The sequence below is a fragment of the Glycine max genome, chromosome 15 (genome assembly GCF_000004515.6).
Source record: "Glycine max cultivar Williams 82 chromosome 15, Glycine_max_v4.0, whole genome shotgun sequence".
Classification (NCBI taxonomy): Eukaryota; Viridiplantae; Streptophyta; class Magnoliopsida; order Fabales; family Fabaceae; genus Glycine; species Glycine max.
Genome location: NC_038251.2, coordinates 33803017 through 33811739, shown reverse-complemented (window position 1 = coordinate 33811739; position 8723 = coordinate 33803017).

The window sequence follows — 8723 nt, the reverse complement described above, 5'->3', positions numbered from 1 at the left end:
AAAAAGTTTAAAACATTTAAAAAGTTTTCCCTCTCCTCTCCCGGAATCACTAAGCCTCTTCTTCTTGCTTCTGCTTTTCTTCCCTCTTCCGCGAGCCTTCTCCTCCACCGCGAGCCCAGCTGCTGCTTCTTTCGGTTGGACGCCATTTCCGTTCGAGGTAGGTGTCCCTAACCTGTCCCTAACCTTCCCTTTGCTTTTATTATGCACTATAATTGTAGCATTTAGGGTAGGTTAGAAGAACCTTAGGTTAGCGGAACCTTAGGGTAGAAAACGAGAGCAGGAGACGCCGGAAAAAATGGGGAAAATGGCTCACGGCGGAGGCTTCCGGAAGACCCGTTAGGGGTTCTTCCGGAAGTTTCGAAAGAACCTGTTCCGGAAAGTTTCCGAAAGAAGTGTTCTTCCGGAAGTAACTAAACGTCTTCCGGAAGAACACTTCTTCCGGAAGTCTCTCGGAACACCTCTTCCGGATACTTTCCAGAAGAAGTAGTTCTTCCGGAACAATTCCGGAAGAAGGGTTCTTCCGGGTGACCTTTCAAATTTCCGGAAAGTGTGTTTTTTTTAAACAAAAATTATTTTTTTTTAAAATGAATTATTATATTTTTTTGGTTATTTTGTTTTTGAGATTTTATGAAAAATGAGGTTTGGGTTTTTGATGTCATGTTTCTTTTATAATTTAAATTGTGTATTTTTACTAAATATTAATTTGTAAATTATTTATTTTTTTGTTTATAAAAGCAATTGTGTTTGTTTTTGTTTAATTTTTATTTTTTAAATTAGTGTTTTTTCTTTATAAATGAAGTTGTTTATTTTTATAAATAAAGTTGTGTGTGTTTTGGAAATTTTTTAAAAATACTAATTTTTTTTATAAATGATATAAATTAAGTTGTTTATTTTATTATAAATGAAGTATTTTTTTAAAAAAAAAGTTGTGGATGTTTACTAATTAATTATTTTTAAAATGAAGTATTTTTTTTATAAATGAAGTTGTTTATTTTTTTTTTAAAATTAAGTTGTGGATATTTTTTAATTAATTAATTTTACATTAGTTGTGTTTTTTTAAATGAAGATGTTTATTTTTTTAAATTAAGTTGTGGATGTTTACTAATTAATTATTTTTACATTAGTTGTGTTTTTTTTATAAATGAAGTTGTTTTTTTTTTAAAACTAAGTTGTGGATGTTTACTAATTAATTATTTTTACATTAGTTGTGTTTTTTTTTTACAAATGAAGTTTTTTAAATTTTTATTTAAATTAAGTTGTGGATGTTTACTAATGAATTTGTTTTTACATTAGTTGTGGTTTTGTGTAAATGAAGTTTTTTTTTTTAAATTAAGTTGTGGATGTTTAGTAATGAATTATTTTTATATTAGTTGTGTTTTTTTTATAAATGAAGTTTTTATTTTTTTTTTAAAATTAAGTTGTGGATGTTTACTAAATAATTTAGTTGTGTTTTTTTAGAAATGAAGTTTCTTTTTTTTTTAAATTAAGTTGTGGATGTTTACTAATTAATTTTTTTTACATTAGTTGTGTTTTTTTTATAAATGAAGTTGTTTAATTTTTTTAAAAAAAATTATGTTGTGTATGTTTTAAAATAATTTGATTTAAATTAGTCTTATTTGTTTATAAATAAAGTTGTTTTTTATAAAGAAAATTGTGTATATTTTGACAAAAAAAATACGTGTTCGACATGATTTGCAGATCATGGCTAGAACACGAGGTTTAGGTCGTGCCATAGGTAGACTTGTAGGTAGAGATAGACCTGATGACCAGGATGCTGCTGATGTTCCCGAGAGGCGTAGGCCTACTGCCTCAGCCCATAGGCTACGGGTTCATCAGATGACTGCGGAGGGACGTGATATGGCTGAGGACGTTGCTGACATGACTGATGATGTCCCTGAGCTGGCTGCGGAGGCACCTGAGATGCGTGCGGGCGTACATGGTGCTGATGGTGGTGAGGGGTCAGATGTTGATGATGCTGCTGAGGGATTCCCTGGTGGGCCACGTGACCCGTCAGTGCTCACATCATTTGCCGAGCATGTTGCACATGCTGTTTGGAGTGGACAGGTATTTTAATTTGTTAATTATTTATCATTGTCGATTTATTTGTTTGTCATTAATTTTTTTTAATAATTGTATAATTTGTACTTCAAATCAGGAACGTCCTGATTTGAAGTTAATGTCACATGGGAGGCCAGTGCCTGAGATTGAAGGCCTGGTGGCTGCCACAGGATTAAGTCCACTAATCGATTGTTCAGTTATTACTGGCGATCCTGGACTGATATCCGCATTCGTGGAGAGGTGGCACGGTGAGACTAGCACCTTCCACCTTCCAGTAGGAGAGCTGACGATCACATTGGATGATGTGTCATCACTCATTCATTTGCCCATCACTGGCGCCTTGCATAGTTTCCATGCTCTTTCTACGGAGGAGGCCAGATTTTTGCTGACAGAGTTGCTTGAGGTGTCTGCCGAGGAGGCTAGAGCCGAGACAACACTCACACGTGGGGCATATGTACGACTAGGATGGGTTCGAGACATTTATGAGACGAGATGTTAGGCCTGGCGGTGGATTGTCGCAGCTCGCGCTTATCTGCTGCACCTTGTCGGTTGCACTCTTTTTGCTAATAAGAGTGCAACATACGTGCATGTGGTTCACCTTGACGCTTTTCGGGACCTCGCTCAGAGTGGTGGTTATGCTTGGGGAGTTGCCGCATTGGTTAATATGTATGACCAGTTAGATGAGGCTTGTAGGACCACCACCCGACAGCTTGCGGGGTACTTGACGCTACTTCAGGTAAATTTTGTGTTTTTTAATATGTTACGTTCGATTATGATTTAAACATGTTTTTATGTTATGTTAACCTCAATTATTGTGTAGTGCTGGATCTATGAGCACTTCCCTAGTATGCACTAGTGTGTGACAGACGATACATACCAGGAGACGCCCCCACGTGCTTCCCGGTGGTTGACATCGAAGGTGCACATGAAGGGAATCACAGGAGCACCTTACAGGGCACATTGTGATGGTTTGACCGTCACAGATGTGTCCTGGTTGCCGTACACGGAGCATGGGGGGGTTAGGGCCTTTCAGGAGATTTCATCTTTCCAGGGTCAGCTGAGATGGGGTCCTATGGTGGTCACAGCTCGACCGGAGAGGGTGGTACGCCAGTTTGGTTACATCCAGAGCATCCCTCCGCCGCCTGTTAGGGCACAATTGTCACACGATCAGATAGATGAAAGGTGGATGCAGTTTGCGGAGCACTTACTACCTGCGGGTCAGCTGTCTAGTGCCTGGGCAGGTATCTGCGGATTACATGGAGTGGTTTTCTGCATATCTCACCCATTCATGATACAGATCCAGGCAGATGACCAGCCGAGAGATGCACTAGCTGCAGACCCTGAGGACTACATACAGCCGCCCAGCCCCCAGGTTCCAGTAGCATTTGACCCCCCTCCACATGTGGTAAGATTCTTTGCGCGTTTAATATTTTATGAGTTGTTATTTATTTTAAATTTCATAATAAATGTTTTTAATGATTTTGACAGGATGATTACGACGGATATGAGGCGATTGCACAGAGGTTGGAGCGTATGCTCGACCTTAGGATAGTCACTGCAGGCACAGAGTTATATGACATTATGCAGGACTGCCTGACGATCGCGAGAGGGGGACCCAGTGCTGATGGGACTGTCAGGGCTTGTCAGAGACGCCGCACGGACCATTGATCATTGTATTTATTTTTTGTGTTGTAGTTGATATGAATATTTGTAATTATTACAGTTTTTTGTTTAATATAGTTGGCGTGTTTTGCATAGTTTATTATTTTATAATATAGTTTATTATTCCGATTGTGGTCCTTAAGCGAAGTTTACGAGTGTTTTAAATTTATTTTTAAAAAAAGTTAACCTAAAGTCATGAGTTTTGTTTGTAAGAATTACATAAAAAATAATGTTTTTAAAATCATTCATAATTCATAATTATGTGTTAGTAAGATTTTTAAAGTAATTATCATATATAATAAATTATGATTCGATCATAATTTACACTATTAATATATAAGGTTGTACCAAAAACAAAATATTAAAAAAAATTACATGACAATGAAATCGCCATATAAGATACTACAAGGATGACTTAAAAAAAATTCATGTTTAAGTACCCATGTTTGGGGTTTTTTTGCATGGGTGTGCCAGTGCCGTGAGACAATGGAGGGCGGCCATTTATCATGTTTGGACGTCAAATAACCCAAAAAAAATAGTCTCGTTCCCCGGTTCCATCAAATAACACCTAAAAACAAAGCCTGAAAATCCAAAAAAATAGGAAATTGACCATTTTTCATGTTCAAGTACCCATGTTTGGGATTTTTTTGCATGGGTGTGCCAGTGCCGTGAGACAATGGAGGGTGGCCATTTCTCATGTTTGGACGTCAAAGAACCCAGAAAAATTAGTCCCGTTCCCCGGTTCCCTCAAATAACACCTATAAACAAAGCCTGAAAATAAAAATAAAAAAGGAAATCGACCCTTTTTCATGTTCAAGTACCCATGTTTGGGGTTTTTTTGCGTGGGTGTACCAGTGCCGTGAGACAATGGAGGGAGGCCATTTCTCATGTTTGGACATCAAAGAACCCAAAAAAAAATAGTCCCGTTCCCCGGTTCCATCAAATAATACCTAAAAACAAAGCCTGAAAATCCAAAAAAATAGGAAATCGACCCTTTTTCATGTTCAAGTACCCATGTTTGGGATTTTTTTGCGTGGGTGTGCCAGTGCCGTGAGACAATGGAGGGCGGCCATTTCTCATTTTTGGACGTCAAAGAACCCAAAAAAAATAGTCTCGTTCCCCGGTTCCGTCAAATAACACCTAAAAACAAAGCCTGAAAATCCAAAAAAATAGGAAATCGACCCTTTTTCATGTTCAAGTACCCATGTTTGGGATTTTTTTGCGTGGGTGTGCCAGTGCCGTGAGACAATGGAGGGCAGCCATTTCTCATGTTTGAACGTCAAAGAATCCAAAAAAATTAGTCCTGTTCCTCGGTTCCGTCAAATAACACCTAAAAATAAAGCCTGAAAATCCAAAAAAATAGTAATCCGACCCTTCTAACAATTAATTTTTTGGACCATTGAAACAACACATTCAACTTTATTATGGGAATTAAACACGCCGTAAACAGATAAAGGTTACATCAACGAAAAAACAAAAAAAATAAACATCACATTCAGTTGTTTAGCGACGTCCCAATGACCTCGCCTTCAATTTTCACAACATATTTAGTAAAGACAACTAAAATTTCTATTGGTCCATATTTTTTTCAGTAGTTAGATTGTACTAACACCTTCAGCAGTTCTTCGTTGGTCATCAGCTCATTTATTTCATATTTTATAAGCGTATCTGAATACTCAAAGCGAGCTGGTTGGCTGAAAAACAATCGTCTTACCGTTTGTGATTCATGAATTCCAAGAGGGGGAATCCCTTTAGGTGCAACTTGCTTTATTAAATTCTTCAGTTCATCGATGGTACATGTTGAAAGAATTTGAAATTTCTTAGGATTTTTTCCTATGAACGCGCATCCAACAAATTTGTTCTGCGGTGGCATGGTCCATTTCCCGTTGTAATACAGGATCGTGTCATGAGTACGGGGCATAATGCGTTCAAGTAAGTTTATTATTCCATCTGGTGTTCTTCCAAAGGTGCATAATAACTCAATCGGACCAACACAAGAAAATTGATCATTACACATTAACATTGTGTTGACATCGTCATCATTTATCAATTTCATACACTGAAAGCGAATTTGGTTACCTGTATCGGTGAATGGCTTCCGGTAGTGAATTTCATCCAAAAATTGTTTGTCGGATAGCTGAAAGGTATTGTGTATTCTGGTTTTTAGGCTTGCAAAATCACAGCTATTTGGTACTCGAATGGGCACCGGAGTTGAAGTTTGGAAGTAAACGCCAGTATCATTGTAAATAATTGATCCATTTGGAAAAATGAAAGCCAACCTTGAGTTGACAATCGTCTGACTGCTAGTTTCTCCTAAAAATGTCATACTTTGTGTATCAATTGGGAGACTATTTGAAAGCAAGATAATGTGTGATTTATTAGCCGTGTCTGCCATATATATAGATGGTTGTGACCGAGCGATTGCTTAACTTTGTTTACAAAAAAATAGACACGCGTGAACATGTTTTGTGATTATGTTTCCTTCAGAATGTGTAGTCAAGTCAGCCAATGTGTTGTCGTGCTCAAACTGTAATACGCATGCATGTCATTATGTGTTGTCAATTATGACAATGATGTATGCTGCACGCGTGAATGATTTTTGTTGGACCAACAATTTTCTTGCTTAACCAAACGAGTACTTAATAATATTAATTGGTTAGTAACGGGTTACAACAAATTATATCGCATAATGAATATAATTACATAAACAATGCATGTTTAGTCTTCATTTAGGTCGACATAGTGTGTTTTGAATGACATCAAGCTTGTGTATTGCTGCATTCTACTAATATATGGAATTGTCCACTGCTTTGCCTGAGAATAACAATTGCTTGACCACAACAACGTTGGAGGCGGTAAGGGACAATGGTCTTTCAAATAAACCTGTTGTACATGAACAAAAATTATATCATGCGGTGACCGTGTCAAATGAACCAACGAAGTCATTACATAATTTTTATACTAACTATATTCAATGTACCTGAACAAAATGATTTCCAAACACGTGACCGACACATATCATGCGGTGGCCAGAAGAATCAGGTGGTGCTTGACTTCTAAGAGGAAAAAATGTCATGCTTTGTTGTCGGGACAACGATACAAGGATTACGTTATACCGTGAAGCAATCACATATCCCATCTCCGTTATATCCATCCACTTGTCCACACTAACCTGAATGAACCAAGCATACACATGTAAGTAATTTAAAGATTGTTATTAAAAAAATTAACTTAAAAACATACCTTTGAAAACCCATCAACAAGTAGGGACAACTTTAATTGTTCAAATCTCTGTGCCACCGAAGAGGTTCATGTACTCATGCGACCACCTGCCAAGTTCTTTAATCAATTCATTACGCACTAACGGCCACGAATCTTCCCCCATACCTAATAAAGCGGCAATGGACCGATATCCACAGTTACCGTCCGCTTTCACATCCACAACGTCACGAATGAAACCTTGAATGAATGATGCAAATTGATCCAACATCAGGATGATCCTTGTTGGCTGAGGCGGTTCAGAACATGATGCACTTCGTTTGACTGGAGAGTTGCTGCTTTGAACAGAATGAAAAGCATCAACATACTCCCAGTAAGACGGATCACACTTTGTGGATCTTTGACTTCTTTTCATCGGTTTCTTCGGTGTACCTTTAGTGTTGACCTTTGACGGAGGAGGGCGCATAGAGTTATGATCAGGGTATGCAATTTCTTGAAGTTTACTCTTCAAAGTTACTTTGCCAGACACATCAAGTTCATCAAACCTTTTAGATATGATCTCTATCTCTTCATTGATGCTGACTTCCGTCTCACATAACCCTTGGTCTGAAAAGCAAAGTCTCCTCCAGAAAAGATGGACTGACTCCAATGGGATGCTGCCAGCAGTATACCTAGAAAGCTCACATGCACAAGGAAGACAGTGCGTGCTTCTCATCACACAACCACAAGAAGAGAGATTGTTATCGAGATAACGTAGACGGTCAACCTCAGAAGCAATCTGATTTAAAGCATCCCTTGAAACCATCCCAAGAAGCCTCTTGTATAAGGTTTTTTTATATACATGTCCAACCACATGCATACTGGTTTCAAAGGATGCTTTAATTTCGACGTGTTGCAGCGTGATCATGTTGTTCATGGCATCCCAAACACTACATAGGTCTCCAACGCTATTTTGTAGTACTCTTTTGAGAGCCCAATGAGTTGATTCAACCCTACATTTAAAATACACAACAAACATGAAAATATACAACAATTAAATACCATTTATTACTAATCCTTACTAACAAATAAAATCAATTCTTAATACCTGTTTGTTGTTGTGTTGCTTAGGTGCATGACCTTATTCGTCCATGCTGTAATAAATTTTTCCTTGTAGGGGATAATCCATGTGTCGCTAACATACTCAATGAACATCGGCCAAGGCGAACAAGCAACTTGAAACTTCTGATGTGACTCATGGAACTGGTGTTCGGACGGACAATCAACCAAAGTACCCCAGTTATTCATTACATAGTCCCACACATTTTTTCACTGATTAAAGATTTGCACTTCGCCTTCACATTCTTATCGATATAAAACCTGCACAACAAATTAGTAGACTCGGGGAACACAGTTTTTACTGCATTCATCAGTGCTAGGTCTCTGCCAGTGACAATAACAAAAGGGAGGCGATCGTTTCTTAAAAATAGGCCTCGAAATCATTCCAAAGCCCATACAATATTATTAATACGCTCAGCCTCCAGATATGCAAACCCAGCAGAGAATGTCATCGCCGTTGGTGTCACTCCAACAAAGTCAAGTAGTGGGAGTCTGTACCTGTTTGTTTTGTAGGTATTGTCTATAAAAAACACCAGATGACATGCATTGCATAACTTTACTGCATCTGGGTGACACCAAAACAGATCACGCACCACAACTTCATCCTTCAATCTATGCCAATGAATGTATTGATCACGTTCGAGAAGCTTCATCAGATGCTGCATTTCGGTATCAGCTCCTCTTAT